The 21,607-nt window shown below is 49.3% G+C and overlaps 64 non-coding genes across 64 annotated transcripts; all 64 read right to left on the bottom strand.

The window, feature by feature from the left end:
• Positions 1 to 142: 142 nt before the first annotated feature.
• On the bottom strand, positions 143 to 261 carry LOC147989134 (5S ribosomal RNA). The gene has a single exon (XR_015614690.1). It is a non-coding gene; the product is annotated as a 5S ribosomal RNA (ribosomal RNA).
• A 209-nt stretch (positions 262 to 470) lies between these two features.
• On the bottom strand, positions 471 to 589 carry LOC147989133 (5S ribosomal RNA). The gene has a single exon (XR_015614186.1). It is a non-coding gene; the product is annotated as a 5S ribosomal RNA (ribosomal RNA).
• Positions 590 to 798: 209 nt separating this feature from the next.
• On the bottom strand, positions 799 to 917 carry LOC147989132 (5S ribosomal RNA). The gene has a single exon (XR_015614171.1). It is a non-coding gene; the product is annotated as a 5S ribosomal RNA (ribosomal RNA).
• A 209-nt stretch (positions 918 to 1,126) lies between these two features.
• Positions 1,127 to 1,245, bottom strand: LOC147989131 (5S ribosomal RNA). Its single transcript, XR_015614689.1, has one exon. It is a non-coding gene; the product is annotated as a 5S ribosomal RNA (ribosomal RNA).
• A 209-nt stretch (positions 1,246 to 1,454) lies between these two features.
• On the bottom strand, positions 1,455 to 1,573 carry LOC147989130 (5S ribosomal RNA). Its single transcript, XR_015614688.1, has one exon. It is a non-coding gene; the product is annotated as a 5S ribosomal RNA (ribosomal RNA).
• A 209-nt stretch (positions 1,574 to 1,782) lies between these two features.
• On the bottom strand, positions 1,783 to 1,901 carry LOC147989129 (5S ribosomal RNA). Its single transcript, XR_015614687.1, has one exon. It is a non-coding gene; the product is annotated as a 5S ribosomal RNA (ribosomal RNA).
• Positions 1,902 to 2,110: 209 nt separating this feature from the next.
• LOC147989128 (5S ribosomal RNA) lies at positions 2,111 to 2,229 on the bottom strand. The gene has a single exon (XR_015614686.1). It is a non-coding gene; the product is annotated as a 5S ribosomal RNA (ribosomal RNA).
• A 209-nt stretch (positions 2,230 to 2,438) lies between these two features.
• LOC147989127 (5S ribosomal RNA) lies at positions 2,439 to 2,557 on the bottom strand. The gene has a single exon (XR_015614684.1). It is a non-coding gene; the product is annotated as a 5S ribosomal RNA (ribosomal RNA).
• Positions 2,558 to 2,766: 209 nt separating this feature from the next.
• Positions 2,767 to 2,885, bottom strand: LOC147989126 (5S ribosomal RNA). The gene has a single exon (XR_015614683.1). It is a non-coding gene; the product is annotated as a 5S ribosomal RNA (ribosomal RNA).
• Positions 2,886 to 3,094: 209 nt separating this feature from the next.
• LOC147989125 (5S ribosomal RNA) lies at positions 3,095 to 3,213 on the bottom strand. Its single transcript, XR_015614682.1, has one exon. It is a non-coding gene; the product is annotated as a 5S ribosomal RNA (ribosomal RNA).
• Positions 3,214 to 3,422: 209 nt separating this feature from the next.
• Positions 3,423 to 3,541, bottom strand: LOC147989124 (5S ribosomal RNA). The gene has a single exon (XR_015614681.1). It is a non-coding gene; the product is annotated as a 5S ribosomal RNA (ribosomal RNA).
• A 209-nt stretch (positions 3,542 to 3,750) lies between these two features.
• LOC147989123 (5S ribosomal RNA) lies at positions 3,751 to 3,869 on the bottom strand. The gene has a single exon (XR_015614680.1). It is a non-coding gene; the product is annotated as a 5S ribosomal RNA (ribosomal RNA).
• Positions 3,870 to 4,078: 209 nt separating this feature from the next.
• LOC147989122 (5S ribosomal RNA) lies at positions 4,079 to 4,197 on the bottom strand. The gene has a single exon (XR_015614246.1). It is a non-coding gene; the product is annotated as a 5S ribosomal RNA (ribosomal RNA).
• Positions 4,198 to 4,406: 209 nt separating this feature from the next.
• LOC147989121 (5S ribosomal RNA) lies at positions 4,407 to 4,525 on the bottom strand. Its single transcript, XR_015614679.1, has one exon. It is a non-coding gene; the product is annotated as a 5S ribosomal RNA (ribosomal RNA).
• Positions 4,526 to 4,734: 209 nt separating this feature from the next.
• On the bottom strand, positions 4,735 to 4,853 carry LOC147989120 (5S ribosomal RNA). Its single transcript, XR_015614678.1, has one exon. It is a non-coding gene; the product is annotated as a 5S ribosomal RNA (ribosomal RNA).
• Positions 4,854 to 5,062: 209 nt separating this feature from the next.
• LOC147989119 (5S ribosomal RNA) lies at positions 5,063 to 5,181 on the bottom strand. Its single transcript, XR_015614677.1, has one exon. It is a non-coding gene; the product is annotated as a 5S ribosomal RNA (ribosomal RNA).
• A 209-nt stretch (positions 5,182 to 5,390) lies between these two features.
• LOC147989118 (5S ribosomal RNA) lies at positions 5,391 to 5,509 on the bottom strand. Its single transcript, XR_015614676.1, has one exon. It is a non-coding gene; the product is annotated as a 5S ribosomal RNA (ribosomal RNA).
• Positions 5,510 to 5,718: 209 nt separating this feature from the next.
• Positions 5,719 to 5,837, bottom strand: LOC147989117 (5S ribosomal RNA). The gene has a single exon (XR_015614675.1). It is a non-coding gene; the product is annotated as a 5S ribosomal RNA (ribosomal RNA).
• Positions 5,838 to 6,046: 209 nt separating this feature from the next.
• Positions 6,047 to 6,165, bottom strand: LOC147989116 (5S ribosomal RNA). Its single transcript, XR_015614673.1, has one exon. It is a non-coding gene; the product is annotated as a 5S ribosomal RNA (ribosomal RNA).
• Positions 6,166 to 6,374: 209 nt separating this feature from the next.
• On the bottom strand, positions 6,375 to 6,493 carry LOC147989115 (5S ribosomal RNA). The gene has a single exon (XR_015614672.1). It is a non-coding gene; the product is annotated as a 5S ribosomal RNA (ribosomal RNA).
• Positions 6,494 to 6,983: 490 nt separating this feature from the next.
• On the bottom strand, positions 6,984 to 7,102 carry LOC147989114 (5S ribosomal RNA). Its single transcript, XR_015614671.1, has one exon. It is a non-coding gene; the product is annotated as a 5S ribosomal RNA (ribosomal RNA).
• Positions 7,103 to 7,311: 209 nt separating this feature from the next.
• On the bottom strand, positions 7,312 to 7,430 carry LOC147989113 (5S ribosomal RNA). The gene has a single exon (XR_015614670.1). It is a non-coding gene; the product is annotated as a 5S ribosomal RNA (ribosomal RNA).
• Positions 7,431 to 7,639: 209 nt separating this feature from the next.
• On the bottom strand, positions 7,640 to 7,758 carry LOC147989112 (5S ribosomal RNA). The gene has a single exon (XR_015614669.1). It is a non-coding gene; the product is annotated as a 5S ribosomal RNA (ribosomal RNA).
• A 209-nt stretch (positions 7,759 to 7,967) lies between these two features.
• On the bottom strand, positions 7,968 to 8,086 carry LOC147989111 (5S ribosomal RNA). Its single transcript, XR_015614668.1, has one exon. It is a non-coding gene; the product is annotated as a 5S ribosomal RNA (ribosomal RNA).
• A 209-nt stretch (positions 8,087 to 8,295) lies between these two features.
• On the bottom strand, positions 8,296 to 8,414 carry LOC147989110 (5S ribosomal RNA). The gene has a single exon (XR_015614308.1). It is a non-coding gene; the product is annotated as a 5S ribosomal RNA (ribosomal RNA).
• A 490-nt stretch (positions 8,415 to 8,904) lies between these two features.
• On the bottom strand, positions 8,905 to 9,023 carry LOC147989109 (5S ribosomal RNA). Its single transcript, XR_015614667.1, has one exon. It is a non-coding gene; the product is annotated as a 5S ribosomal RNA (ribosomal RNA).
• A 209-nt stretch (positions 9,024 to 9,232) lies between these two features.
• LOC147989108 (5S ribosomal RNA) lies at positions 9,233 to 9,351 on the bottom strand. Its single transcript, XR_015614666.1, has one exon. It is a non-coding gene; the product is annotated as a 5S ribosomal RNA (ribosomal RNA).
• Positions 9,352 to 9,560: 209 nt separating this feature from the next.
• LOC147989107 (5S ribosomal RNA) lies at positions 9,561 to 9,679 on the bottom strand. The gene has a single exon (XR_015614665.1). It is a non-coding gene; the product is annotated as a 5S ribosomal RNA (ribosomal RNA).
• Positions 9,680 to 9,888: 209 nt separating this feature from the next.
• On the bottom strand, positions 9,889 to 10,007 carry LOC147989106 (5S ribosomal RNA). Its single transcript, XR_015614185.1, has one exon. It is a non-coding gene; the product is annotated as a 5S ribosomal RNA (ribosomal RNA).
• Positions 10,008 to 10,216: 209 nt separating this feature from the next.
• On the bottom strand, positions 10,217 to 10,335 carry LOC147989105 (5S ribosomal RNA). The gene has a single exon (XR_015614664.1). It is a non-coding gene; the product is annotated as a 5S ribosomal RNA (ribosomal RNA).
• Positions 10,336 to 10,544: 209 nt separating this feature from the next.
• Positions 10,545 to 10,663, bottom strand: LOC147989104 (5S ribosomal RNA). Its single transcript, XR_015614245.1, has one exon. It is a non-coding gene; the product is annotated as a 5S ribosomal RNA (ribosomal RNA).
• Positions 10,664 to 10,872: 209 nt separating this feature from the next.
• Positions 10,873 to 10,991, bottom strand: LOC147989103 (5S ribosomal RNA). The gene has a single exon (XR_015614663.1). It is a non-coding gene; the product is annotated as a 5S ribosomal RNA (ribosomal RNA).
• A 209-nt stretch (positions 10,992 to 11,200) lies between these two features.
• Positions 11,201 to 11,319, bottom strand: LOC147989102 (5S ribosomal RNA). Its single transcript, XR_015614662.1, has one exon. It is a non-coding gene; the product is annotated as a 5S ribosomal RNA (ribosomal RNA).
• A 209-nt stretch (positions 11,320 to 11,528) lies between these two features.
• On the bottom strand, positions 11,529 to 11,647 carry LOC147989101 (5S ribosomal RNA). Its single transcript, XR_015614661.1, has one exon. It is a non-coding gene; the product is annotated as a 5S ribosomal RNA (ribosomal RNA).
• Positions 11,648 to 11,856: 209 nt separating this feature from the next.
• LOC147989100 (5S ribosomal RNA) lies at positions 11,857 to 11,975 on the bottom strand. The gene has a single exon (XR_015614178.1). It is a non-coding gene; the product is annotated as a 5S ribosomal RNA (ribosomal RNA).
• Positions 11,976 to 12,289: 314 nt separating this feature from the next.
• LOC147989099 (5S ribosomal RNA) lies at positions 12,290 to 12,408 on the bottom strand. Its single transcript, XR_015614660.1, has one exon. It is a non-coding gene; the product is annotated as a 5S ribosomal RNA (ribosomal RNA).
• Positions 12,409 to 12,617: 209 nt separating this feature from the next.
• On the bottom strand, positions 12,618 to 12,736 carry LOC147989098 (5S ribosomal RNA). Its single transcript, XR_015614659.1, has one exon. It is a non-coding gene; the product is annotated as a 5S ribosomal RNA (ribosomal RNA).
• A 209-nt stretch (positions 12,737 to 12,945) lies between these two features.
• LOC147989097 (5S ribosomal RNA) lies at positions 12,946 to 13,064 on the bottom strand. Its single transcript, XR_015614658.1, has one exon. It is a non-coding gene; the product is annotated as a 5S ribosomal RNA (ribosomal RNA).
• A 209-nt stretch (positions 13,065 to 13,273) lies between these two features.
• LOC147989096 (5S ribosomal RNA) lies at positions 13,274 to 13,392 on the bottom strand. Its single transcript, XR_015614657.1, has one exon. It is a non-coding gene; the product is annotated as a 5S ribosomal RNA (ribosomal RNA).
• Positions 13,393 to 13,601: 209 nt separating this feature from the next.
• Positions 13,602 to 13,720, bottom strand: LOC147989095 (5S ribosomal RNA). The gene has a single exon (XR_015614656.1). It is a non-coding gene; the product is annotated as a 5S ribosomal RNA (ribosomal RNA).
• Positions 13,721 to 13,929: 209 nt separating this feature from the next.
• On the bottom strand, positions 13,930 to 14,048 carry LOC147989094 (5S ribosomal RNA). The gene has a single exon (XR_015614655.1). It is a non-coding gene; the product is annotated as a 5S ribosomal RNA (ribosomal RNA).
• A 209-nt stretch (positions 14,049 to 14,257) lies between these two features.
• On the bottom strand, positions 14,258 to 14,376 carry LOC147989093 (5S ribosomal RNA). The gene has a single exon (XR_015614241.1). It is a non-coding gene; the product is annotated as a 5S ribosomal RNA (ribosomal RNA).
• Positions 14,377 to 14,585: 209 nt separating this feature from the next.
• LOC147989092 (5S ribosomal RNA) lies at positions 14,586 to 14,704 on the bottom strand. The gene has a single exon (XR_015614654.1). It is a non-coding gene; the product is annotated as a 5S ribosomal RNA (ribosomal RNA).
• A 209-nt stretch (positions 14,705 to 14,913) lies between these two features.
• LOC147989091 (5S ribosomal RNA) lies at positions 14,914 to 15,032 on the bottom strand. The gene has a single exon (XR_015614653.1). It is a non-coding gene; the product is annotated as a 5S ribosomal RNA (ribosomal RNA).
• Positions 15,033 to 15,241: 209 nt separating this feature from the next.
• LOC147989090 (5S ribosomal RNA) lies at positions 15,242 to 15,360 on the bottom strand. The gene has a single exon (XR_015614652.1). It is a non-coding gene; the product is annotated as a 5S ribosomal RNA (ribosomal RNA).
• A 209-nt stretch (positions 15,361 to 15,569) lies between these two features.
• Positions 15,570 to 15,687, bottom strand: LOC147989089 (5S ribosomal RNA). The gene has a single exon (XR_015614378.1). It is a non-coding gene; the product is annotated as a 5S ribosomal RNA (ribosomal RNA).
• Positions 15,688 to 15,896: 209 nt separating this feature from the next.
• On the bottom strand, positions 15,897 to 16,015 carry LOC147989088 (5S ribosomal RNA). Its single transcript, XR_015614651.1, has one exon. It is a non-coding gene; the product is annotated as a 5S ribosomal RNA (ribosomal RNA).
• Positions 16,016 to 16,224: 209 nt separating this feature from the next.
• Positions 16,225 to 16,343, bottom strand: LOC147989087 (5S ribosomal RNA). The gene has a single exon (XR_015614650.1). It is a non-coding gene; the product is annotated as a 5S ribosomal RNA (ribosomal RNA).
• A 210-nt stretch (positions 16,344 to 16,553) lies between these two features.
• On the bottom strand, positions 16,554 to 16,672 carry LOC147989086 (5S ribosomal RNA). The gene has a single exon (XR_015614649.1). It is a non-coding gene; the product is annotated as a 5S ribosomal RNA (ribosomal RNA).
• Positions 16,673 to 16,882: 210 nt separating this feature from the next.
• LOC147989085 (5S ribosomal RNA) lies at positions 16,883 to 17,001 on the bottom strand. Its single transcript, XR_015614648.1, has one exon. It is a non-coding gene; the product is annotated as a 5S ribosomal RNA (ribosomal RNA).
• A 209-nt stretch (positions 17,002 to 17,210) lies between these two features.
• On the bottom strand, positions 17,211 to 17,329 carry LOC147989084 (5S ribosomal RNA). Its single transcript, XR_015614647.1, has one exon. It is a non-coding gene; the product is annotated as a 5S ribosomal RNA (ribosomal RNA).
• Positions 17,330 to 17,538: 209 nt separating this feature from the next.
• Positions 17,539 to 17,657, bottom strand: LOC147989083 (5S ribosomal RNA). Its single transcript, XR_015614646.1, has one exon. It is a non-coding gene; the product is annotated as a 5S ribosomal RNA (ribosomal RNA).
• Positions 17,658 to 17,867: 210 nt separating this feature from the next.
• LOC147989082 (5S ribosomal RNA) lies at positions 17,868 to 17,986 on the bottom strand. Its single transcript, XR_015614645.1, has one exon. It is a non-coding gene; the product is annotated as a 5S ribosomal RNA (ribosomal RNA).
• A 209-nt stretch (positions 17,987 to 18,195) lies between these two features.
• On the bottom strand, positions 18,196 to 18,314 carry LOC147989081 (5S ribosomal RNA). Its single transcript, XR_015614644.1, has one exon. It is a non-coding gene; the product is annotated as a 5S ribosomal RNA (ribosomal RNA).
• A 209-nt stretch (positions 18,315 to 18,523) lies between these two features.
• On the bottom strand, positions 18,524 to 18,642 carry LOC147989080 (5S ribosomal RNA). Its single transcript, XR_015614643.1, has one exon. It is a non-coding gene; the product is annotated as a 5S ribosomal RNA (ribosomal RNA).
• Positions 18,643 to 18,851: 209 nt separating this feature from the next.
• On the bottom strand, positions 18,852 to 18,970 carry LOC147989079 (5S ribosomal RNA). The gene has a single exon (XR_015614642.1). It is a non-coding gene; the product is annotated as a 5S ribosomal RNA (ribosomal RNA).
• Positions 18,971 to 19,179: 209 nt separating this feature from the next.
• On the bottom strand, positions 19,180 to 19,298 carry LOC147989078 (5S ribosomal RNA). The gene has a single exon (XR_015614641.1). It is a non-coding gene; the product is annotated as a 5S ribosomal RNA (ribosomal RNA).
• A 209-nt stretch (positions 19,299 to 19,507) lies between these two features.
• On the bottom strand, positions 19,508 to 19,626 carry LOC147989077 (5S ribosomal RNA). Its single transcript, XR_015614640.1, has one exon. It is a non-coding gene; the product is annotated as a 5S ribosomal RNA (ribosomal RNA).
• A 209-nt stretch (positions 19,627 to 19,835) lies between these two features.
• LOC147989076 (5S ribosomal RNA) lies at positions 19,836 to 19,954 on the bottom strand. Its single transcript, XR_015614639.1, has one exon. It is a non-coding gene; the product is annotated as a 5S ribosomal RNA (ribosomal RNA).
• Positions 19,955 to 20,163: 209 nt separating this feature from the next.
• On the bottom strand, positions 20,164 to 20,282 carry LOC147989075 (5S ribosomal RNA). Its single transcript, XR_015614638.1, has one exon. It is a non-coding gene; the product is annotated as a 5S ribosomal RNA (ribosomal RNA).
• A 209-nt stretch (positions 20,283 to 20,491) lies between these two features.
• Positions 20,492 to 20,610, bottom strand: LOC147989074 (5S ribosomal RNA). The gene has a single exon (XR_015614637.1). It is a non-coding gene; the product is annotated as a 5S ribosomal RNA (ribosomal RNA).
• A 209-nt stretch (positions 20,611 to 20,819) lies between these two features.
• On the bottom strand, positions 20,820 to 20,938 carry LOC147989073 (5S ribosomal RNA). The gene has a single exon (XR_015614636.1). It is a non-coding gene; the product is annotated as a 5S ribosomal RNA (ribosomal RNA).
• Positions 20,939 to 21,147: 209 nt separating this feature from the next.
• Positions 21,148 to 21,266, bottom strand: LOC147989072 (5S ribosomal RNA). Its single transcript, XR_015614635.1, has one exon. It is a non-coding gene; the product is annotated as a 5S ribosomal RNA (ribosomal RNA).
• A 209-nt stretch (positions 21,267 to 21,475) lies between these two features.
• Positions 21,476 to 21,594, bottom strand: LOC147989071 (5S ribosomal RNA). The gene has a single exon (XR_015614634.1). It is a non-coding gene; the product is annotated as a 5S ribosomal RNA (ribosomal RNA).
• Between the last annotated feature and the right edge of the window lie 13 nt (positions 21,595 to 21,607).

Raw genomic sequence — 21,607 nt, 5'->3', positions numbered from 1 at the left:
TTTGCTTTCCCCGCCGCTACACGCGTGAATAATGACCAACGAGCTAAAACTTACCGCAAACGTGCAAAATAATAAAACATGGTAAATATATGTCGCGGCCGTGAGCTTTCTTTTGCACGCCGCGCAAAAAAAATTTAAAAAGGGAATGCAACACGAGGACTTCCCAGGAGGTCACCCATCCTAGTACTACTCTCGCCCAAGCACGCTTAACTTCGGAGTTCTGATGGGATCCGGTGCTTTAGTGCTGGTATGATCGCATCCGACATGTTACCCCCGTCTTCGTCCCTTATGCTTGCCCCTCCCAGCTCCACTACAAAGACGATCGTACTTTGCTTTCCCCGCCGCTACACGCGTGAATAATGACCAACGAGCTAAAACTTACCGCAAACGTGCAAAATAATAAAACGTGGTAAATATATGTCGCGGCCGTGAGCTTTCTTTTGCACGCCGCGCAAAAAAAATTTAAAAAGGGAATGCAACACGAGGACTTCCCAGGAGGTCACCCATCCTAGTACTACTCTCGCCCAAGCACGCTTAACTTCAGAGTTCTGATGGGATCCGGTGCTTTAGTGCTGGTATGATCGCATCCGACATGTTACCCCCGTCTTCGTCCCTTATGCTTGCCCCTCCCAGCTCCACTACAAAGACGATCGTACTTTGCTTTCCCCGCCGCTACACGCGTGAATAATGACCAACGAGCTAAAACTTACCGCAAACGTGCAAAATAATAAAACGTGGTAAATATATGTCGCGGCCGTGAGCTTTCTTTTGCACGCCGCGCAAAAAAAATTTAAAAAGGGAATGCAACACGAGGACTTCCCAGGAGGACACCCATCCTAGTACTACTCTCGCCCAAGCACGCTTAACTTCGGAGTTCTGATGGGATCCGGTGCTTTAGTGCTGGTATGATCGCATCCGACATGTTACCCCCGTCTTCGTCCCTTATGCTTGCCCCTCCCAGCTCCACTACAAAGACGATCGTACTTTGCTTTCCCCGCCGCTACACGCGTGAATAATGACCAACGAGCTAAAACTTACCGCAAACGTGCAAAATAATAAAACGTGGTAAATATATGTCGCGGCCGTGAGCTTTCTTTTGCACGCCGCGCAAAAAAAATTTAAAAAGGGAATGCAACACGAGGACTTCCCAGGAGGTCACCCATCCTAGTACTACTCTCGCCCAAGCACGCTTAACTTCGGAGTTCTGATGGGATCCGGTGCTTTAGTGCTGGTATGATCGCATCCGACATGTTACCCCCGTCTTCGTCCCTTATGCTTGCCCCTCCCAGCTCCACTACAAAGACGATCGTACTTTGCTTTCCCCGCCGCTACACGCGTGAATAATGACCAACGAGCTAAAACTTACCGCAAACGTGCAAAATAATAAAACGTGGTAAATATATGTCGCGGCCGTGAGCTTTCTTTTGCACGCCGCGCAAAAAAAATTTAAAAAGGGAATGCAACACGAGGACTTCCCAGGAGGTCACCCATCCTAGTACTACTCTCGCCCAAGCACGCTTAACTTCGGAGTTCTGATGGGATCCGGTGCTTTAGTGCTGGTATGATCGCATCCGACATGTTACCCCCGTCTTCGTCCCTTATGCTTGCCCCTCCCAGCTCCACTACAAAGACGATCGTACTTTGCTTTCCCCGCCGCTACACGCGTGAATAATGACCAACGAGCTAAAACTTACCGCAAACGTGCAAAATAATAAAACGTGGTAAATATATGTCGCGGCCGTGAGCTTTCTTTTGCACGCCGCGCAAAAAAAATTTAAAAAGGGAATGCAACACGAGGACTTCCCAGGAGGTCACCCATCCTAGTACTACTCTCGCCCAAGCACGCTTAACTTCGGAGTTCTGATGGGATCCGGTGCTTTAGTGCTGGTATGATCGCATCCGACATGTTACCCCCGTCTTCGTCCCTTATGCTTGCCCCTCCCAGCTCCACTACAAAGACGATCGTACTTTGCTTTCCCCGCCGCTACACGCGTGAATAATGACCAACGAGCTAAAACTTACCGCAAACGTGCAAAATAATAAAACGTGGTAAATATATGTCGCGGCCGTGAGCTTTCTTTTGCACGCCGCGCAAAAAAAATTTAAAAAGGGAATGCAACACGAGGACTTCCCAGGAGGTCACCCATCCTAGTACTACTCTCGCCCAAGCACGCTTAACTTCGGAGTTCTGATGGGATCCGGTGCTTTAGTGCTGGTATGATCGCATCCGACATGTTACCCCCGTCTTCGTCCCTTATGCTTGCCCCTCCCAGCTCCACTACAAAGACGATCGTACTTTGCTTTCCCCGCCGCTACACGCGTGAATAATGACCAACGAGCTAAAACTTACCGCAAACGTGCAAAATAATAAAACGTGGTAAATATATGTCGCGGCCGTGAGCTTTCTTTTGCACGCCGCGCAAAAAAAATTTAAAAAGGGAATGCAACACGAGGACTTCCCAGGAGGTCACCCATCCTAGTACTACTCTCGCCCAAGCACGCTTAACTTCGGAGTTCTGATGGGATCCGGTGCTTTAGTGCTGGTATGATCGCATCCGACATGTTACCCCCGTCTTCGTCCCTTATGCTTGCCCCTCCCAGCTCCACTACAAAGACGATCGTACTTTGCTTTCCCCGCCGCTACACGCGTGAATAATGACCAACGAGCTAAAACTTACCGCAAACGTGCAAAATAATAAAACGTGGTAAATATATGTCGCGGCCGTGAGCTTTCTTTTGCACGCCGCGCAAAAAAAATTTAAAAAGGGAATGCAACACGAGGACTTCCCAGGAGGTCACCCATCCTAGTACTACTCTCGCCCAAGCACGCTTAACTTCGGAGTTCTGATGGGATCCGGTGCTTTAGTGCTGGTATGATCGCATCCGACATGTTACCCCCGTCTTCGTCCCTTATGCTTGCCCCTCCCAGCTCCACTACAAAGACGATCGTACTTTGCTTTCCCCGCCGCTACACGCGTGAATAATGACCAACGAGCTAAAACTTACCGCAAACGTGCAAAATAATAAAACGTGGTAAATATATGTCGCGGCCGTGAGCTTTCTTTTGCACGCCGCGCAAAAAAAATTTAAAAAGGGAATGCAACACGAGGACTTCCCAGGAGGTCACCCATCCTAGTACTACTCTCGCCCAAGCACGCTTAACTTCGGAGTTCTGATGGGATCCGGTGCTTTAGTGCTGGTATGATCGCATCCGACATGTTACCCCCGTCTTCGTCCCTTATGCTTGCCCCTCCCAGCTCCACTACAAAGACGATCGTACTTTGCTTTCCCCGCCGCTACACGCGTGAATAATGACCAACGAGCTAAAACTTACCGCAAACGTGCAAAATAATAAAACGTGGTAAATATATGTCGCGGCCGTGAGCTTTCTTTTGCACGCCGCGCAAAAAAAATTTAAAAAGGGAATGCAACACGAGGACTTCCCAGGAGGTCACCCATCCTAGTACTACTCTCGCCCAAGCACGCTTAACTTCGGAGTTCTGATGGGATCCGGTGCTTTAGTGCTGGTATGATCGCATCCGACATGTTACCCCCGTCTTCGTCCCTTATGCTTGCCCCTCCCAGCTCCACTACAAAGACGATCGTACTTTGCTTTCCCCGCCGCTACACGCGTGAATAATGACCAACGAGCTAAAACTTACCGCAAACGTGCAAAATAATAAAACGTGGTAAATATATGTCGCGGCCGTGAGCTTTCTTTTGCACGCCGCGCAAAAAAATTTTAAAAAGGGAATGCAACACGAGGACTTCCCAGGAGGTCACCCATCCTAGTACTACTCTCGCCCAAGCACGCTTAACTTCGGAGTTCTGATGGGATCCGGTGCTTTAGTGCTGGTATGATCGCATCCGACATGTTACCCCCGTCTTCGTCCCTTATGCTTGCCCCTCCCAGCTCCACTACAAAGACGATCGTACTTTGCTTTCCCCGCCGCTACACGCGTGAATAATGACCAACGAGCTAAAACTTACCGCAAACGTGCAAAATAATAAAACGTGGTAAATATATGTCGCGGCCGTGAGCTTTCTTTTGCACGCCGCGCAAAAAAAATTTAAAAAGGGAATGCAACACGAGGACTTCCCAGGAGGTCACCCATCCTAGTACTACTCTCGCCCAAGCACGCTTAACTTCGGAGTTCTGATGGGATCCGGTGCTTTAGTGTTGGTATGATCGCATCCGACATGTTACCCCCGTCTTCGTCCCTTATGCTTGCCCCTCCCAGCTCCACTACAAAGACGATCGTACTTTGCTTTCCCCGCCGCTACACGCGTGAATAATGACCAACGAGCTAAAACTTACCGCAAACGTGCAAAATAATAAAACGTGGTAAATATATGTCGCGGCCGTGAGCTTTCTTTTGCACGCCGCGCAAAAAAAATTTAAAAAGGGAATGCAACACGAGGACTTCCCAGGAGGTCACCCATCCTAGTACTACTCTCGCCCAAGCACGCTTAACTTCGGAGTTCTGATGGGATCCGGTGCTTTAGTGCTGGTATGATCGCATCCGACATGTTACCCCCGTCTTCGTCCCTTATGCTTGCCCCTCCCAGCTCCACTACAAAGACGATCGTACTTTGCTTTCCCCGCCGCTACACGCGTGAATAATGACCAACGAGCTAAAACTTACCGCAAACGTGCAAAATAATAAAACGTGGTAAATATATGTCGCGGCCGTGAGCTTTCTTTTGCACGCCGCGCAAAAAAATTTTAAAAAGGGAATGCAACACGAGGACTTCCCAGGAGGTCACCCATCCTAGTACTACTCTCGCCCAAGCACGCTTAACTTCGGAGTTCTGATGGGATCCGGTGCTTTAGTGCTGGTATGATCGCATCCGACATGTTACCCCCGTCTTCGTCCCTTATGCTTGCCCCTCCCAGCTCCACTACAAAGACGATCGTACTTTGCTTTCCCCGCCGCTACACGCGTGAATAATGACCAACGAGCTAAAACTTACCGCAAACGTGCAAAATAATAAAACGTGGTAAATATATGTCGCGGCCGTGAGCTTTCTTTTGCACGCCGCACAAAAAAAATTTAAAAAGGGAATGCAACACGAGGACTTCCCAGGAGGTCACCCATCCTAGTACTACTCTCGCCCAAGCACGCTTAACTTCGGAGTTCTGATGGGATCCGGTGCTTTAGTGCTGGTATGATCGCATCCGACATGTTACCCCCGTCTTCGTCCCTTATGCTTGCCCCTCCCAGCTCCACTACAAAGACGATCGTACTTTGCTTTCCCCGCCGCTACACGCGTGAATAATGACCAACGAGCTAAAACTTACCGCAAACGTGCAAAATAATAAAACGTGGTAAATATATGTCGCGGCCGTGAGCTTTCTTTTGCACGCCGCGCAAAAAAAATTTAAAAAGGGAATGCAACACGAGGACTTCCCAGGAGGTCACCCATCCTAGTACTACTCTCGCCCAAGCACGCTTAACTTCGGAGTTCTGATGGGATCCGGTGCTTTAGTGCTGGTATGATCGCATCCGACATGTTACCCCCGTCTTCGTCCCTTATGCTTGCCCCTCCCAGCTCCACTACAAAGACGATCGTACTTTGCTTTCCCCGCCGCTACACGCGTGAATAATGACCAACGAGCTAAAACTTACCGCAAACGTGCAAAATAATAAAACGTGGTAAATATATGTCGCGGCCGTGAGCTTTCTTTTGCACGCCGCGCAAAAAAAATTTAAAAAGGGAATGCAACACGAGGACTTCCCAGGAGGTCACCCATCCTAGTACTACTCTCGCCCAAGCACGCTTAACTTCGGAGTTCTGATGGGATCCGGTGCTTTAGTGCTGGTATGATCGCATCCGACATGTTACCCCCGTCTTCGTCCCTTATGCTTGCCCCTCCCAGCTCCACTACAAAGACGATCGTACTTTGCTTTCCCCGCCGCTACACGCGTGAATAATGACCAACGAGCTAAAACTTACCGCAAACGTGCAAAATAATAAAACGTGGTAAATATATGTCGCGGCCGTGAGCTTTCTTTTGCACGCCGCGCAAAAAAAATTTAAAAAGGGAATGCAACACGAGGACTTCCCAGGAGGTCACCCATCCTAGTACTACTCTCGCCCAAGCACGCTTAACTTCGGAGTTCTGATGGGATCCGGTGCTTTAGTGCTGGTATGATCGCATCCGACATGTTACCCCCGTCTTCGTCCCTTATGCTTGCCCCTCCCAGCTCCACTACAAAGACGATCGTACTTTGCTTTCCCCGCCGCTACACGCGTGAATAATGACCAACGAGCTAAAACTTACCGCAAACGTGCAAAATAATAAAACGTGGTAAATATATGTCGCGGCCGTGAGCTTTCTTTTGCACGCCGCGCAAAAAAAATTTAAAAAGGGAATGCAACACGAGGACTTCCCAGGAGGTCACCCATCCTAGTACTACTCTCGCCCAAGCACGCTTAACTTCGGAGTTCTGATGGGATCCGGTGCTTTAGTGCTGGTATGATCGCATCCGACATGTTACCCCCGTCTTCGTCCCTTATGCTTGCCCCTCCCAGCTCCACTACAAAGACGATCGTACTTTGCTTTCCCCGCCGCTACACGCGTGAATAATGACCAACGAGCTAAAACTTACCGCAAACGTGCAAAATAATAAAACGTGGTAAATATATGTCGCGGCCGTGAGCTTTCTTTTGCACGCCGCGCAAAAAAAATTTAAAAAGGGAATGCCCAAGCACGCTTAACTTCGGAGTTCTGATGGGATCCGGTGCTTTAGTGCTGGTATGATCGCATCCGACATGTTACCCCCGTCTTCGTCCCTTATGCTTGCCCCTCCCAGCTCCACTACAAAGACGATCGTACTTTGCTTTCCCCGCCGCTACACGCGTGAATAATGACCAACGAGCTAAAACTTACCGCAAACGTGCAAAATAATAAAACGTGGTAAATATATGTCGCGGCCGTGAGCTTTCTTTTGCACGCCGCGCAAAAAAAATTTAAAAAGGGAATGCAACACGAGGACTTCCCAGGAGGTCACCCATCCTAGTACTACTCTCGCCCAAGCACGCTTAACTTCGGAGTTCTGATGGGATCCGGTGCTTTAGTGCTGGTATGATCGCATCCGACATGTTACCCCCGTCTTCGTCCCTTATGCTTGCCCCTCCCAGCTCCACTACAAAGACGATCGTACTTTGCTTTCCCCGCCGCTACACGCGTGAATAATGACCAACGAGCTAAAACTTACCGCAAACGTGCAAAATAATAAAACGTGGTAAATATATGTCGCGGCCGTGAGCTTTCTTTTGCACGCCGCGCAAAAAAAATTTAAAAAGGGAATGCAACACGAGGACTTCCCAGGAGGTCACCCATCCTAGTACTACTCTCGCCCAAGCACGCTTAACTTCGGAGTTCTGATGGGATCCGGTGCTTTAGTGCTGGTATGATCGCATCCGACATGTTACCCCCGTCTTCGTCCCTTATGCTTGCCCCTCCCAGCTCCACTACAAAGACGATCGTACTTTGCTTTCCCCGCCGCTACACGCGTGAATAATGACCAACGAGCTAAAACTTACCGCAAACGTGCAAAATAATAAAACGTGGTAAATATATGTCGCGGCCGTGAGCTTTCTTTTGCACGCCGCGCAAAAAAAATTTAAAAAGGGAATGCAACACGAGGACTTCCCAGGAGGTCACCCATCCTAGTACTACTCTCGCCCAAGCACGCTTAACTTCGGAGTTCTGATGGGATCCGGTGCTTTAGTGCTGGTATGATCGCATCCGACATGTTACCCCCGTCTTCGTCCCTTATGCTTGCCCCTCCCAGCTCCACTACAAAGACGATCGTACTTTGCTTTCCCCGCCGCTACACGCGTGAATAATGACCAACGAGCTAAAACTTACCGCAAACGTGCAAAATAATAAAACGTGGTAAATATATGTCGCGGCCGTGAGCTTTCTTTTGCACGCCGCGCAAAAAAAATTTAAAAAGGGAATGCAACACGAGGACTTCCCAGGAGGTCACCCATCCTAGTACTACTCTCGCCCAAGCACGCTTAACTTCGGAGTTCTGATGGGATCCGGTGCTTTAGTGCTGGTATGATCGCATCCGACATGTTACCCCCGTCTTCGTCCCTTATGCTTGCCCCTCCCAGCTCCACTACAAAGACGATCGTACTTTGCTTTCCCCGCCGCTACACGCGTGAATAATGACCAACGAGCTAAAACTTACCGCAAACGTGCAAAATAATAAAACGTGGTAAATATATGTCGCGGCCGTGAGCTTTCTTTTGCACGCCGCGCAAAAAAAATTTAAAAAGGGAATGCAACACGAGGACTTCCCAGGAGGTCACCCATCCTAGTACTACTCTCGCCCAAGCACGCTTAACTTCGGAGTTCTGATGGGATCCGGTGCTTTAGTGCTGGTATGATGGCATCCGACATGTTACCCCCGTCTTCGTCCCTTATGCTTGCCCCTCCCAGCTCCACTACAAAGACGATCGTACTTTGCTTTCCCCGCCGCTACACGCGTGAATAATGACCAACGAGCTAAAACTTACCGCAAACGTGCAAAATAATAAAACGTGGTAAATATATGTCGCGGCCGTGAGCTTTCTTTTGCACGCCGCGCAAAAAAAATTTAAAAAGGGAATGCCCAAGCACGCTTAACTTCGGAGTTCTGATGGGATCCGGTGCTTTAGTGCTGGTATGATCGCATCCGACATGTTACCCCCGTCTTCGTCCCTTATGCTTGCCCCTCCCAGCTCCACTACAAAGACGATCGTACTTTGCTTTCCCCGCCGCTACACGCGTGAATAATGACCAACGAGCTAAAACTTACCGCAAACGTGCAAAATAATAAAACGTGGTAAATATATGTCGCGGCCGTGAGCTTTCTTTTGCACGCCGCGCAAAAAAAATTTAAAAAGGGAATGCAACACGAGGACTTCCCAGGAGGTCACCCATCCTAGTACTACTCTCGCCCAAGCACGCTTAACTTCGGAGTTCTGATGGGATCCGGTGCTTTAGTGCTGGTATGATCGCATCCGACATGTTACCCCCGTCTTCGTCCCTTATGCTTGCCCCTCCCAGCTCCACTACAAAGACGATCGTACTTTGCTTTCCCCGCCGCTACACGCGTGAATAATGACCAACGAGCTAAAACTTACCGCAAACGTGCAAAATAATAAAACGTGGTAAATATATGTCGCGGCCGTGAGCTTTCTTTTGCACGCCGCGCAAAAAAAATTTAAAAAGGGAATGCAACACGAGGACTTCCCAGGAGGTCACCCATCCTAGTACTACTCTCGCCCAAGCACGCTTAACTTCGGAGTTCTGATGGGATCCGGTGCTTTAGTGCTGGTATGATCGCATCCGACATGTTACCCCCGTCTTCGTCCCTTATGCTTGCCCCTCCCAGCTCCACTACAAAGACGATCGTACTTTGCTTTCCCCGCCGCTACACGCGTGAATAATGACCAACGAGCTAAAACTTACCGCAAACGTGCAAAATAATAAAACGTGGTAAATATATGTCGCGGCCGTGAGCTTTCTTTTGCACGCCGCGCAAAAAAAATTTAAAAAGGGAATGCAACACGAGGACTTCCCAGGAGGTCACCCATCCTAGTACTACTCTCGCCCAAGCACGCTTAACTTCGGAGTTCTGATGGGATCCGGTGCTTTAGTGCTGGTATGATCGCATCCGACATGTTACCCCCGTCTTCGTCCCTTATGCTTGCCCCTCCCAGCTCCACTACAAAGACGATCGTACTTTGCTTTCCCCGCCGCTACACGCGTGAATAATGACCAACGAGCTAAAACTTACCGCAAACGTGCAAAATAATAAAACGTGGTAAATATATGTCGCGGCCGTGAGCTTTCTTTTGCACGCCGCGCAAAAAAAATTTAAAAAGGGAATGCAACACGAGGACTTCCCAGGAGGTCACCCATCCTAGTACTACTCTCGCCCAAGCACGCTTAACTTCAGAGTTCTGATGGGATCCGGTGCTTTAGTGCTGGTATGATCGCATCCGACATGTTACCCCCGTCTTCGTCCCTTATGCTTGCCCCTCCCAGCTCTACTACAAAGACGATCGTACTTTGCTTTCCCCGCCGCTACACGCGTGAATAATGACCAACGAGCTAAAACTTACCGCAAACGTGCAAAATAATAAAACGTGGTAAATATATGTCGCGGCCGTGAGCTTTCTTTTGCACGCCGCGCAAAAAAAATTTAAAAAGGGAATGCAACACGAGGACTTCCCAGGAGGTCACCCATCCTAGTACTACTCTCGCCCAAGCACGCTTAACTTCGGAGTTCTGATGGGATCCGGTGCTTTAGTGCTGGTATGATCGCATCCGACATGTTACCCCCGTCTTCGTCCCTTATGCTTGCCCCTCCCAGCTCCACTACAAAGACGATCGTACTTTGCTTTCCCCGCCGCTACACGCGTGAATAATGACCAACGAGCTAAAACTTACCGCAAACGTGCAAAATAATAAAACGTGGTAAATATATGTCGCGGCCGTGAGCTTTCTTTTGCACGCCGCGCAAAAAAAATTTAAAAAGGGAATGCAACACGAGGACTTCCCAGGAGGTCACCCATCCTAGTACTACTCTCGCCCAAGCACGCTTAACTTCGGAGTTCTGATGGGATCCGGTGCTTTAGTGTTGGTATGATCGCATCCGACATGTTACCCCCGTCTTCGTCCCTTATGCTTGCCCCTCCCAGCTCCACTACAAAGACGATCGTACTTTGCTTTCCCCGCCGCTACACGCGTGAATAATGACCAACGAGCTAAAACTTACCGCAAACGTGCAAAATAATAAAACGTGGTAAATATATGTCGCGGCCGTGAGCTTTCTTTTGCACGCCGCGCAAAAAAAATTTAAAAAGGGAATGCAACACGAGGACTTCCCAGGAGGTCACCCATCCTAGTACTACTCTCGCCCAAGCACGCTTAACTTCGGAGTTCTGATGGGATCCGGTGCTTTAGTGCTGGTATGATCGCATCCGACATGTTACCCCCGTCTTCGTCCCTTATGCTTGCCCCTCCCAGCTCCACTACAAAGACGATCGTACTTTGCTTTCCCCGCCGCTACACGCGTGAATAATGACCAACGAGCTAAAACTTACCGCAAACGTGCAAAATAATAAAACGTGGTAAATATATGTCGCGGCCGTGAGCTTTCTTTTGCACGCCGCGCAAAAAAAATTTAAAAAGGGAATGCAACACGAGGACTTCCCAGGAGGTCACCCATCCTAGTACTACTCTCGCCCAAGCACGCTTAACTTCGGAGTTCTGATGGGATCCGGTGCTTTAGTGCTGGTATGATCGCATCCGACATGTTACCCCCGTCTTCGTCCCTTATGCTTGCCCCTCCCAGCTCCACTACAAAGACGATCGTACTTTGCTTTCCCCGCCGCTACACGCGTGAATAATGACCAACGAGCTAAAACTTACCGCAAACGTGCAAAATAATAAAACGTGGTAAATATATGTCGCGGCCGTGAGCTTTCTTTTGCACGCCGCGCAAAAAAAATTTAAAAAGGGAATGCAACACGAGGACTTCCCAGGAGGTCACCCATCCTAGTACTACTCTCGCCCAAGCACGCTTAACTTCGGAGTTCTGATGGGATCCGGTGCTTTAGTGCTGGTATGATCGCATCCGACATGTTACCCCCGTCTTCGTCCCTTATGCTTGCCCCTCCCAGCTCCACTACAAAGACGATCGTACTTTGCTTTCCCCGCCGCTACACGCGTGAATAATGACCAACGAGCTAAAACTTACCGCAAACGTGCAAAATAATAAAACGTGGTAAATATATGTCGCGGCCGTGAGCTTTCTTTTGCACGCCGCGCAAAAAAAATTTAAAAAGGGAATGCAACACGAGGACTTCCCAGGAGGTCACCCATCCTAGTACTACTCTCGTCCAAGCACGCTTAACTTCGGAGTTCTGATGGGATCCGGTGCTTTAGTGCTGGTATGATCGCATCCGACATGTTACCCCCGTCTTCGTCCCTTATGCTTGCCCCTCCCAGCTCCACTACAAAGACGATCGTACTTTGCTTTCCCCGCCGCTACACGCGTGAATAATGACCAACGAGCTAAAACTTACCGCAAACGTGCAAAATAATAAAACGTGGTAAATATATGTCGCGGCCGTGAGCTTTCTTTTGCGCCCGCTACACGCGTGAATAATGACCAACGAGCTAAAACTTACCGCAAACGTGCAAAATAATAAAACGTGGTAAATATATGTCGCGGCCGTGAGCTTTCTTTTGCACGCCGCGCAAAAAAAATTTAAAAAGGGAATGCAACACGAGGACTTCCCAGGAGGTCACCCATCCTAGTACTACTCTCGCCCAAGCACGCTTAACTTCGGAGTTCTGATGGGATCCGGTGCTTTAGTGCTGGTATGATCGCATCCGACATGTTACCCCCGTCTTCGTCCCTTATGCTTGCCCCTCCCAGCTCCACTACAAAGACGATCGTACTTTGCTTTCCCCGCCGCTACACGCGTGAATAATGACCAACGAGCTAAAACTTACCGCAAACGTGCAAAATAATAAAACGTGGTAAATATATGTCGCGGCCGTGAGCTTTCTTTTGCACGCCGCGCAAAAAAAATTTAAAAAGGGAATGCAACACGAGGACTTCCCAGGAGGTCACCCATCCTAGTACTACTCTCGCCCAAGCACGCTTAACTTCGGAGTTCTGATGGGATCCGGTGCTTTAGTGCTGGTATGATCGCATCCGACATGTTACCCCCGTCTTCGTCCCTTATGCTTGCCCCTCCCAGCTCCACTACAAAGACGATCGTACTTTGCTTTCCCCGCCGCTACACGCGTGAATAATGACCAACGAGCTAAAACTTACCGCAAACGTGCAAAATAATAAAACGTGGTAAATATATGTCGCGGCCGTGAGCTTTCTTTTGCACGCCGCGCAAAAAAAATTTAAAAAGGGAATGCAACACGAGGACTTCCCAGGAGGTCACCCATCCTAGTACTACTCTCGCCCAAGCACGCTTAACTTCGGAGTTCTGATGGGATCCGGTGCTTTAGTGCTGGTATGATCGCATCCGACATGTTACCCCCGTCTTCGTCCCTTATGCTTGCCCCTCCCAGCTCCACTACAAAGACGATCGTACTTTGCTTTCCCCGCCGCTACACGCGTGAATAATGACCAACGAGCTAAAACTTACCGCAAACGTGCAAAATAATAAAACGTGGTAAATATATGTCGCGGCCGTGAGCTTTCTTTTGCACGCCGCGCAAAAAAAATTTAAAAAGGGAATGCAACACGAGGACTTCCCAGGAGGTCACCCATCCTAGTACTACTCTCGCCCAAGCACGCTTAACTTCGGAGTTCTGATGGGATCCGGTGCTTTAGTGCTGGTATGATCGCATCCGACATGTTACCCCCGTCTTCGTCCCTTATGCTTGCCCCTCCCAGCTCCACTACAAAGACGATCGTACTTTGCTTTCCCCGCCGCTACACGCGTGAATAATGACCAACGAGCTAAAACTTACCGCAAACGTGCAAAATAATAAAACGTGGTAAATATATGTCGCGGCCGTGAGCTTTCTTTTGCACGCCGCGCAAAAAAAATTTAAAAAGGGAATGCAACACGAGGACTTCCCAGGAGGTCACCCATCCTAGTACTACTCTCGCCCAAGCACGCTTAACTTCGGAGTTCTGATGGGATCCGGTGCTTTAGTGCTGGTATGATCGCATCCGACATGTTACCCCCGTCTTCGTCCCTTATGCTTGCCCCTCCCAGCTCCACTACAAAGACGATCGTACTTTGCTTTCCCCGCCGCTACACGCGTGAATAATGACCAACGAGCTAAAACTTACCGCAAACGTGCAAAATAATAAAACGTGGTAAATATATGTCGCGGCCGTGAGCTTTCTTTTGCACGCCGCGCAAAAAAAATTTAAAAAGGGAATGCAACACGAGGACTTCCCAGGAGGTCACCCATCCTAGTACTACTCTCGCCCAAGCACGCTTAACTTCGGAGTTCTGATGGGATCCGGTGCTTTAGTGCTGGTATGATCGCATCCGACATGTTACCCCCGTCTTCGTCCCTTATGCTTGCCCCTCCCAGCTCCACTACAAAGACGATCGTACTTTGCTTTCCCCGCCGCTACACGCGTGAATAATGACCAACGAGCTAAAACTTACCGCAAACGTGCAAAATAATAAAACGTGGTAAATATATGTCGCGGCCGTGAGCTTTCTTTTGCACGCCGCGCAAAAAAAATTTAAAAAGGGAATGCAACACGAGGACTTCCCAGGAGGTCACCCATCCTAGTACTACTCTCGCCCAAGTACGCTTAACTTCGGAGTTCTGATGGGATCCGGTGCTTTAGTGCTGGTATGATCGCATCCGACATGTTACCCCCGTCTTCGTCCCTTATGCTTGCCCCTCCCAGCTCCACTACAAAGACGATCGTACTTTGCTTTCCCCGCCGCTACACGCGTGAATAATGACCAACGAGCTAAAACTTACCGCAAACGTGCAAAATAATAAAACGTGGTAAATATATGTCGCGGCCGTGAGCTTTCTTTTGCACGCCGCGCAAAAAAAATTTAAAAAGGGAATGCAACACGAGGACTTCCCAGGAGGTCACCCATCCTAGTACTACTCTCGCCCAAGCACGCTTAACTTCGGAGTTCTGATGGGATCCGGTGCTTTAGTGCTGGTATGATCGCATCCGACATGTTACCCCCGTCTTCGTCCCTTATGCTTGCCCCTCCCAGCTCCACTACAAAGACGATCGTACTTTGCTTTCCCCGCCGCTACACGCGTGAATAATGACCAACGAGCTAAAACTTACCGCAAACGTGCAAAATAATAAAACGTGGTAAATATATGTCGCGGCCGTGAGCTTTCTTTTGCACGCCGCGCAAAAAAAATTTAAAAAGGGAATGCAACACGAGGACTTCCCAGGAGGTCACCCATCCTAGTACTACTCTCGCCCAAGCACGCTTAACTTCGGAGTTCTGATGGGATCCGGTGCTTTAGTGCTGGTATGATCGCATCCGACATGTTACCCCCGTCTTCGTCCCTTATGCTTGCCCCTCCCAGCTCCACTACAAAGACGATCGTACTTTGCTTTCCCCGCCGCTACACGCGTGAATAATGACCAACGAGCTAAAACTTACCGCAAACGTGCAAAATAATAAAACGTGGTAAATATATGTCGCGGCCGTGAGCTTTCTTTTGCACGCCGCGCAAAAAAAATTTAAAAAGGGAATGCAACACGAGGACTTCCCAGGAGGTCACCCATCCTAGTACTACTCTCGCCCAAGCACGCTTAACTTCGGAGTTCTGATGGGATCCGGTGCTTTAGTGCTGGTATGATCGCATCCGACATGTTACCCCCGTCTTCGTCCCTTATGCTTGCCCCTCCCAGCTCCACTACAAAGACGATCGTACTTTGCTTTCCCCGCCGCTACACGCGTGAATAATGACCAACGAGCTAAAACTTACCGCAAACGTGCAAAATAATAAAACGTGGTAAATATATGTCGCGGCCGTGAGCTTTCTTTTGCACGCCGCGCAAAAAAAATTTAAAAAGGGAATGCAACACGAGGACTTCCCAGGAGGTCACCCATCCTAGTACTACTCTCGCCCAAGCACGCTTAACTTCGGAGTTCTGATGGATCCGGTGCTTTAGTGCTGGTATGATCGCATCCGACATGTTACCCCCGTCTTCGTCCCTTATGCTTGCCCCTCCCAGCTCCACTACAAAGACGATCGTACTTTGCTTTCCCCGCCGCTACACGCGTGAATAATGACCAACGAGCTAAAACTTACCGCAAACGTGCAAAATAATAAAACGTGGTAAATATATGTCGCGGCCGTGAGCTTTCTTTTGCACGCCGCGCAAAAAAAATTTAAAAAGGGAATGCAACACGAGGACTTCCCAGGAGGTCACCCATCCTAGTACTACTCTCGCCCAAGCACGCTTAACTTCGGAGTTCTGATGGGATCCGGTGCTTTAGTGCTGGTATGATCGCATCCGACATGTTACCCCCGTCTTCGTCCCTTATGCTTGCCCCTCCCAGCTCCACTACAAAGACGATCGTACTTTGCTTTCCCCGCCGCTACACGCGTGAATAATGACCAACGAGCTAAAACTTACCGCAAACGTGCAAAATAATAAAACGTGGTAAATATATGTCGCGGCCGTGAGCTTTCTTTTGCACGCCGCGCAAAAAAAATTTAAAAAGGGAATGCAACACGAGGACTTCCCAGGAGGTCACCCATCCTAGTACTACTCTCGCCCAAGCACGCTTAACTTCGGAGTTCTGATGGGATCCGGTGCTTTAGTGCTGGTATGATCGCATCCGACATGTTACCCCCCGTCTTCGTCCCTTATGCTTGCCCCTCCCAGCTCCACTACAAAGACGATCGTACTTTGCTTTCCCCGCCGCTACACGCGTGAATAATGACCAACGAGCTAAAACTTACCGCAAACGTGCAAAATAATAAAACGTGGTAAATATATGTCGCGGCCGTGAGCTTTCTTTTGCACGCCGCGCAAAAAAAATTTAAAAAGGGAATGCAACACGAGGACTTCCCAGGAGGTCACCCATCCTAGTACTACTCTCGCCCAAGCACGCTTAACTTCGGAGTTCTGATGGGATCCGGTGCTTTAGTGCTGGTATGATCGCATCCGACATGTTACCCCCGTCTTCGTCCCTTATGCTTGCCCCTCCCAGCTCCACCTACAAAGACGATCGTACTTTGCTTTCCCCGCCGCTACACGCGTGAATAATGACCAACGAGCTAAAACTTACCGCAAACGTGCAAAATAATAAAACGTGGTAAATATATGTCGCGGCCGTGAGCTTTCTTTTGCACGCCGCGCAAAAAAAATTTAAAAAGGGAATGCAACACGAGGACTTCCCAGGAGGTCACCCATCCTAGTACTACTCTCGCCCAAGCACGCTTAACTTCGGAGTTCTGATGGGATCCGGTGCTTTAGTGCTGGTATGATCGCATCCGACATGTTACCCCCGTCTTCGTCCCTTATGCTTGCCCCTCCCAGCTCCACTACAAAGACGATCGTACTTTGCTTTCCCCGCCGCTACACGCGTGAATAATGACCAACGAGCTAAAACTTACCGCAAACGTGCAAAATAATAAAACGTGGTAAATATATGTCGCGGCCGTGAGCTTTCTTTTGCACGCCGCGCAAAAAAAATTTAAAAAGGGAATGCAACACGAGGACTTCCCAGGAGGTCACCCATCCTAGTACTACTCTCGCCCAAGCACGCTTAACTTCGGAGTTCTGATGGGATCCGGTGCTTTAGTGCTGGTATGATCGCATCCGACATGTTACCCCCGTCTTCGTCCCTTATGCTTGCCCCTCCCAGCTCCACTACAAAGACGATCGTACTTTGCTTTCCCCGCCGCTACACGCGTGAATAATGACCAACGAGCTAAAACTTACCGCAAACGTGCAAAATAATAAAACGTGGTAAATATATGTCGCGGCCGTGAGCTTTCTTTTGCACGCCGCGCAAAAAAAATTTAAAAAGGGAATGCAACACGAGGACTTCCCAGGAGGTCACCCATCCTAGTACTACTCTCGCCCAAGCACGCTTAACTTCGGAGTTCTGATGGGATCCGGTGCTTTAGTGCTGGTATGATCGCATCCGACATGTTACCCCCGTCTTCGTCCCTTATGCTTGCCCCTCCCAGCTCCACTACAAAGACGATCGTACTTTGCTTTCCCCCGCCGCTACACGCGTGAATAATGACCAACGAGCTAAAACTTACCGCAAACGTGCAAAATAATAAAACGTGGTAAATATATGTCGCGGCCGTGAGCTTTCTTTTGCACGCCGCGCAAAAAAAATTTAAAAAGGGAATGCAACACGAGGACTTCCCAGGAGGTCACCCATCCTAGTACTACTCTCGCCCAAGCACGCTTAACTTCGGAGTTCTGATGGGATCCGGTGCTTTAGTGCTGGTATGATCGCATCCGACATGTTACCCCCGTCTTCGTCCCTTATGCTTGCCCCTCCCAGCTCCACTACAAAGACGATCGTACTTTGCTTTCCCCGCCGCTACACGCGTGAATAATGACCAACGAGCTAAAACTTACCGCAAACGTGCAAAATAATAAAACGTGGTAAATATATGTCGCGGCCGTGAGCTTTCTTTTGCACGCCGCGCAAAAAAAATTTAAAAAGGGAATGCAACACGAGGACTTCCCAGGAGGTCACCCATCCTAGTACTACTCTCGCCCAAGCACGCTTAACTTCGGAGTTCTGATGGGATCCGGTGCTTTAGTGCTGGTATGATCGCATCCGACATGTTACCCCCGTCTTCGTCCCTTATGCTTGCCCCTCCCAGCTCCACTACAAAGACGATCGTACTTTGCTTTCCCCGCCGCTACACGCGTGAATAATGACCAACGAGCTAAAACTTACCGCAAACGTGCAAAATAATAAAACGTGGTAAATATATGTCGCGGCCGTGAGCTTTCTTTTGCACGCCGCGCAAAAAAAATTTAAAAAGGGAATGCAACACGAGGACTTCCCAGGAGGTCACCCATCCTAGTACTACTCTCGCCCAAGCACGCTTAACTTCGGAGTTCTGATGGGATCCGGTGCTTTAGTGCTGGTATGATCGCATCCGACATGTTACCCCCGTCTTCGTCCCTTATGCTTGCCCCTCCCAGCTCCACTACAAAGACGATCGTACTTTGCTTTCCCCGCCGCTACACGCGTGAATAATGACCAACGAGCTAAAACTTACCGCAAACGTGCAAAATAATAAAACGTGGTAAATATATGTCGCGGCCGTGAGCTTTCTTTTGCACGCCGCGCAAAAAAAATTTAAAAAGGGAATGCAACACGAGGACTTCCCAGGAGGTCACCCATCCTAGTACTACTCTCGCCCAAGCACGCTTAACTTCGGAGTTCTGATGGGATCCGGTGCTTTAGTGCTGGTATGATCGCATCCGACATGTTACCCCCGTCTTCGTCCCTTATGCTTGCCCCTCCCAGCTCCACTACAAAGACGATCGTACTTTGCTTTCCCCGCCGCTACACGCGTGAATAATGACCAACGAGCTAAAACTTACCGCAAACGTGCAAAATAATAAAACGTGGTAAATATATGTCGCGGCCGTGAGCTTTCTTTTGCACGCCGCGCAAAAAAAATTTAAAAAGGGAATGCAACACGAGGACTTCCCAGGAGGTCACCCATCCTAGTACTACTCTCGCCCAAGCACGCTTAACTTCGGAGTTCTGATGGGATCCGGTGCTTTAGTGCTGGTATGATCGCATCCGACATGTTACCCCCGTCTTCGTCCCTTATGCTTGCCCCTCCCAGCTCCACTACAAAGACGATCGTACTTTGCTTTCCCCGCCGCTACACGCGTGAATAATGACCAACGAGCTAAAACTTACCGCAAACGTGCAAAATAATAAAACGTGGTAAATATATGTCGCGGCCGTGAGCTTTCTTTTGCACGCCGTGCAAAAAAAATTTAAAAAGGGAATGCAACACGAGGACTTCCCAGGAGGTCACCCATCCTAGTACTACTCTCGCCCAAGCACGCTTAACTTCGGAGTTCTGATGGGATCCGGTGCTTTAGTGCTGGTATGATCGCATCCGACATGTTACCCCCGTCTTCGTCCCTTATGCTTGCCCCTCCCAGCTCCACTACAAAGACGATCGTACTTTGCTTTCCCCGCCGCTACACGCGTGAATAATGACCAACGAGCTAAAACTTACCGCAAACGTGCAAAATAATAAAACGTGGTAAATATATGTCGCGGCCGTGAGCTTTCTTTTGCACGCCGCGCAAAAAAAATTTAAAAAGGGAATGCAACACGAGGACTTCCCAGGAGGTCACCCATCCTAGTACTACTCTCGCCCAAGCACGCTTAACTTCGGAGTTCTGATGGGATCCGGTGCTTTAGTGCTGGTATGATCGCATCCGACATGTTACCCCCGTCTTCGTCCCTTATGCTTGCCCCTCCCAGCTCCACTACAAAGACGATCGTACTTTGCTTTCCCCGCCGCTACACGCGTGAATAATGACCAACGAGCTAAAACTTACCGCAAACGTGCAAAATAATAAAACGTGGTAAATATATGTCGCGGCCGTGAGCTTTCTTTTGCACGCCGCGCAAAAAAAATTTAAAAAGGGAATGCAACACGAGGACTTCCCAGGAGGTCACCCATCCTAGTACTACTCTCGCCCAAGCACGCTTAACTTCGGAGTTCTGATGGGATCCGGTGCTTTAGTGCTGGTATGATCGCATCCGACATGTTACCCCCGTCTTCGTCCCTTATGCTTGCCCCTCCCAGCTCCACTACAAAGACGATCGTACTTTGCTTTCCCCGCCGCTACACGCGTGAATAATGACCAACGAGCTAAAACTTACCGCAAACGTGCAAAATAATAAAACGTGGTAAATATATGTCGCGGCCGTGAGCTTTCTTTTGCACGCCGCGCAAAAAAAATTTAAAAAGGGAATGCAACACGAGGACTTCCCAGGAGGTCACCCATCCTAGTACTACTCTCGCCCAAGCACGCTTAACTTCGGAGTTCTGATGGGATCCGGTGCTTTAGTGCTGGTATGATCGCATCCGACATGTTACCCCCGTCTTCGTCCCTTATGCTTGCCCCTCCCAGCTCCACTACAAAGACGATCGTACTTTGCTTTCCCCGCCGCTACACGCGTGAATAATGACCAACGAGCTAAAACTTACCGCAAACGTGCAAAATAATAAAACGTGGTAAATATATGTCGCGGCCGTGAGCTTTCTTTTGCACGCCGCGCAAAAAAAATTTAAAAAGGGAATGCAACACGAGGACTTCCCAGGAGGTCACCCATCCTAGTACTACTCTCGCCCAAGCACGCTTAACTTCGGAGTTCTGATGGGATCCGGTGCTTTAGTGCTGGTATGATCGCATCCGACATGTTACCCCCGTCTTCGTCCCTTATGCTTGCCCCTCCCAGCTCCACTACAAAGACGATCGTACTTTGCTTTCCCCGCCGCTACACGCGTGAATAATGACCAACGAGCTAAAACTTACCGCAAACGTGCAAAATAATAAAACGTGGTAAATATATGTCGCGGCCGTGAGCTTTCTTTTGCACGCCGCGCAAAAAAAATTTAAAAAGGGAATGCAACACGAGGACTTCCCAGGAGGTCACCCATCCTAGTACTACTCTCGCCCAAGCACGCTTAACTTCGGAGTTCTGATGGGATCCGGTGCTTTAGTGCTGGTATGATCGCATCCGACATGTTACCCCCGTCTTCGTCCCTTATGCTTGCCCCTCCCAGCTCCACTACAAAGACGATCGTACTTTGCTTTCCCCGCCGCTACACGCGTGAATAATGACCAACGAGCTAAAACTTACCGCAAACGTGCAAAATAATAAAACGTGGTAAATATATGTCGCGGCCGTGAGCTTTCTTTTGCACGCCGCGCAAAAAAAATTTAAAAAGGGAATGCAACACGAGGACTTCCCAGGAGGTCACCCATCCTAGTACTACTCTCGCCCAAGCACGCTTAACTTCGGAGTTCTGATGGGATCCGGTGCTTTAGTGCTGGTATGATCGCATCCGACATGTTACCCC

The sequence above is a fragment of the Triticum urartu genome, chromosome 1A (genome assembly GCF_056163025.1).
Source record: "Triticum urartu cultivar PI428250 chromosome 1A, HENAU_Tu73, whole genome shotgun sequence".
NCBI lineage: Eukaryota > Viridiplantae > Streptophyta > Magnoliopsida > Poales > Poaceae > Triticum > Triticum urartu.
This window is presented reverse-complemented; position numbering and strand designations above follow the sequence as displayed.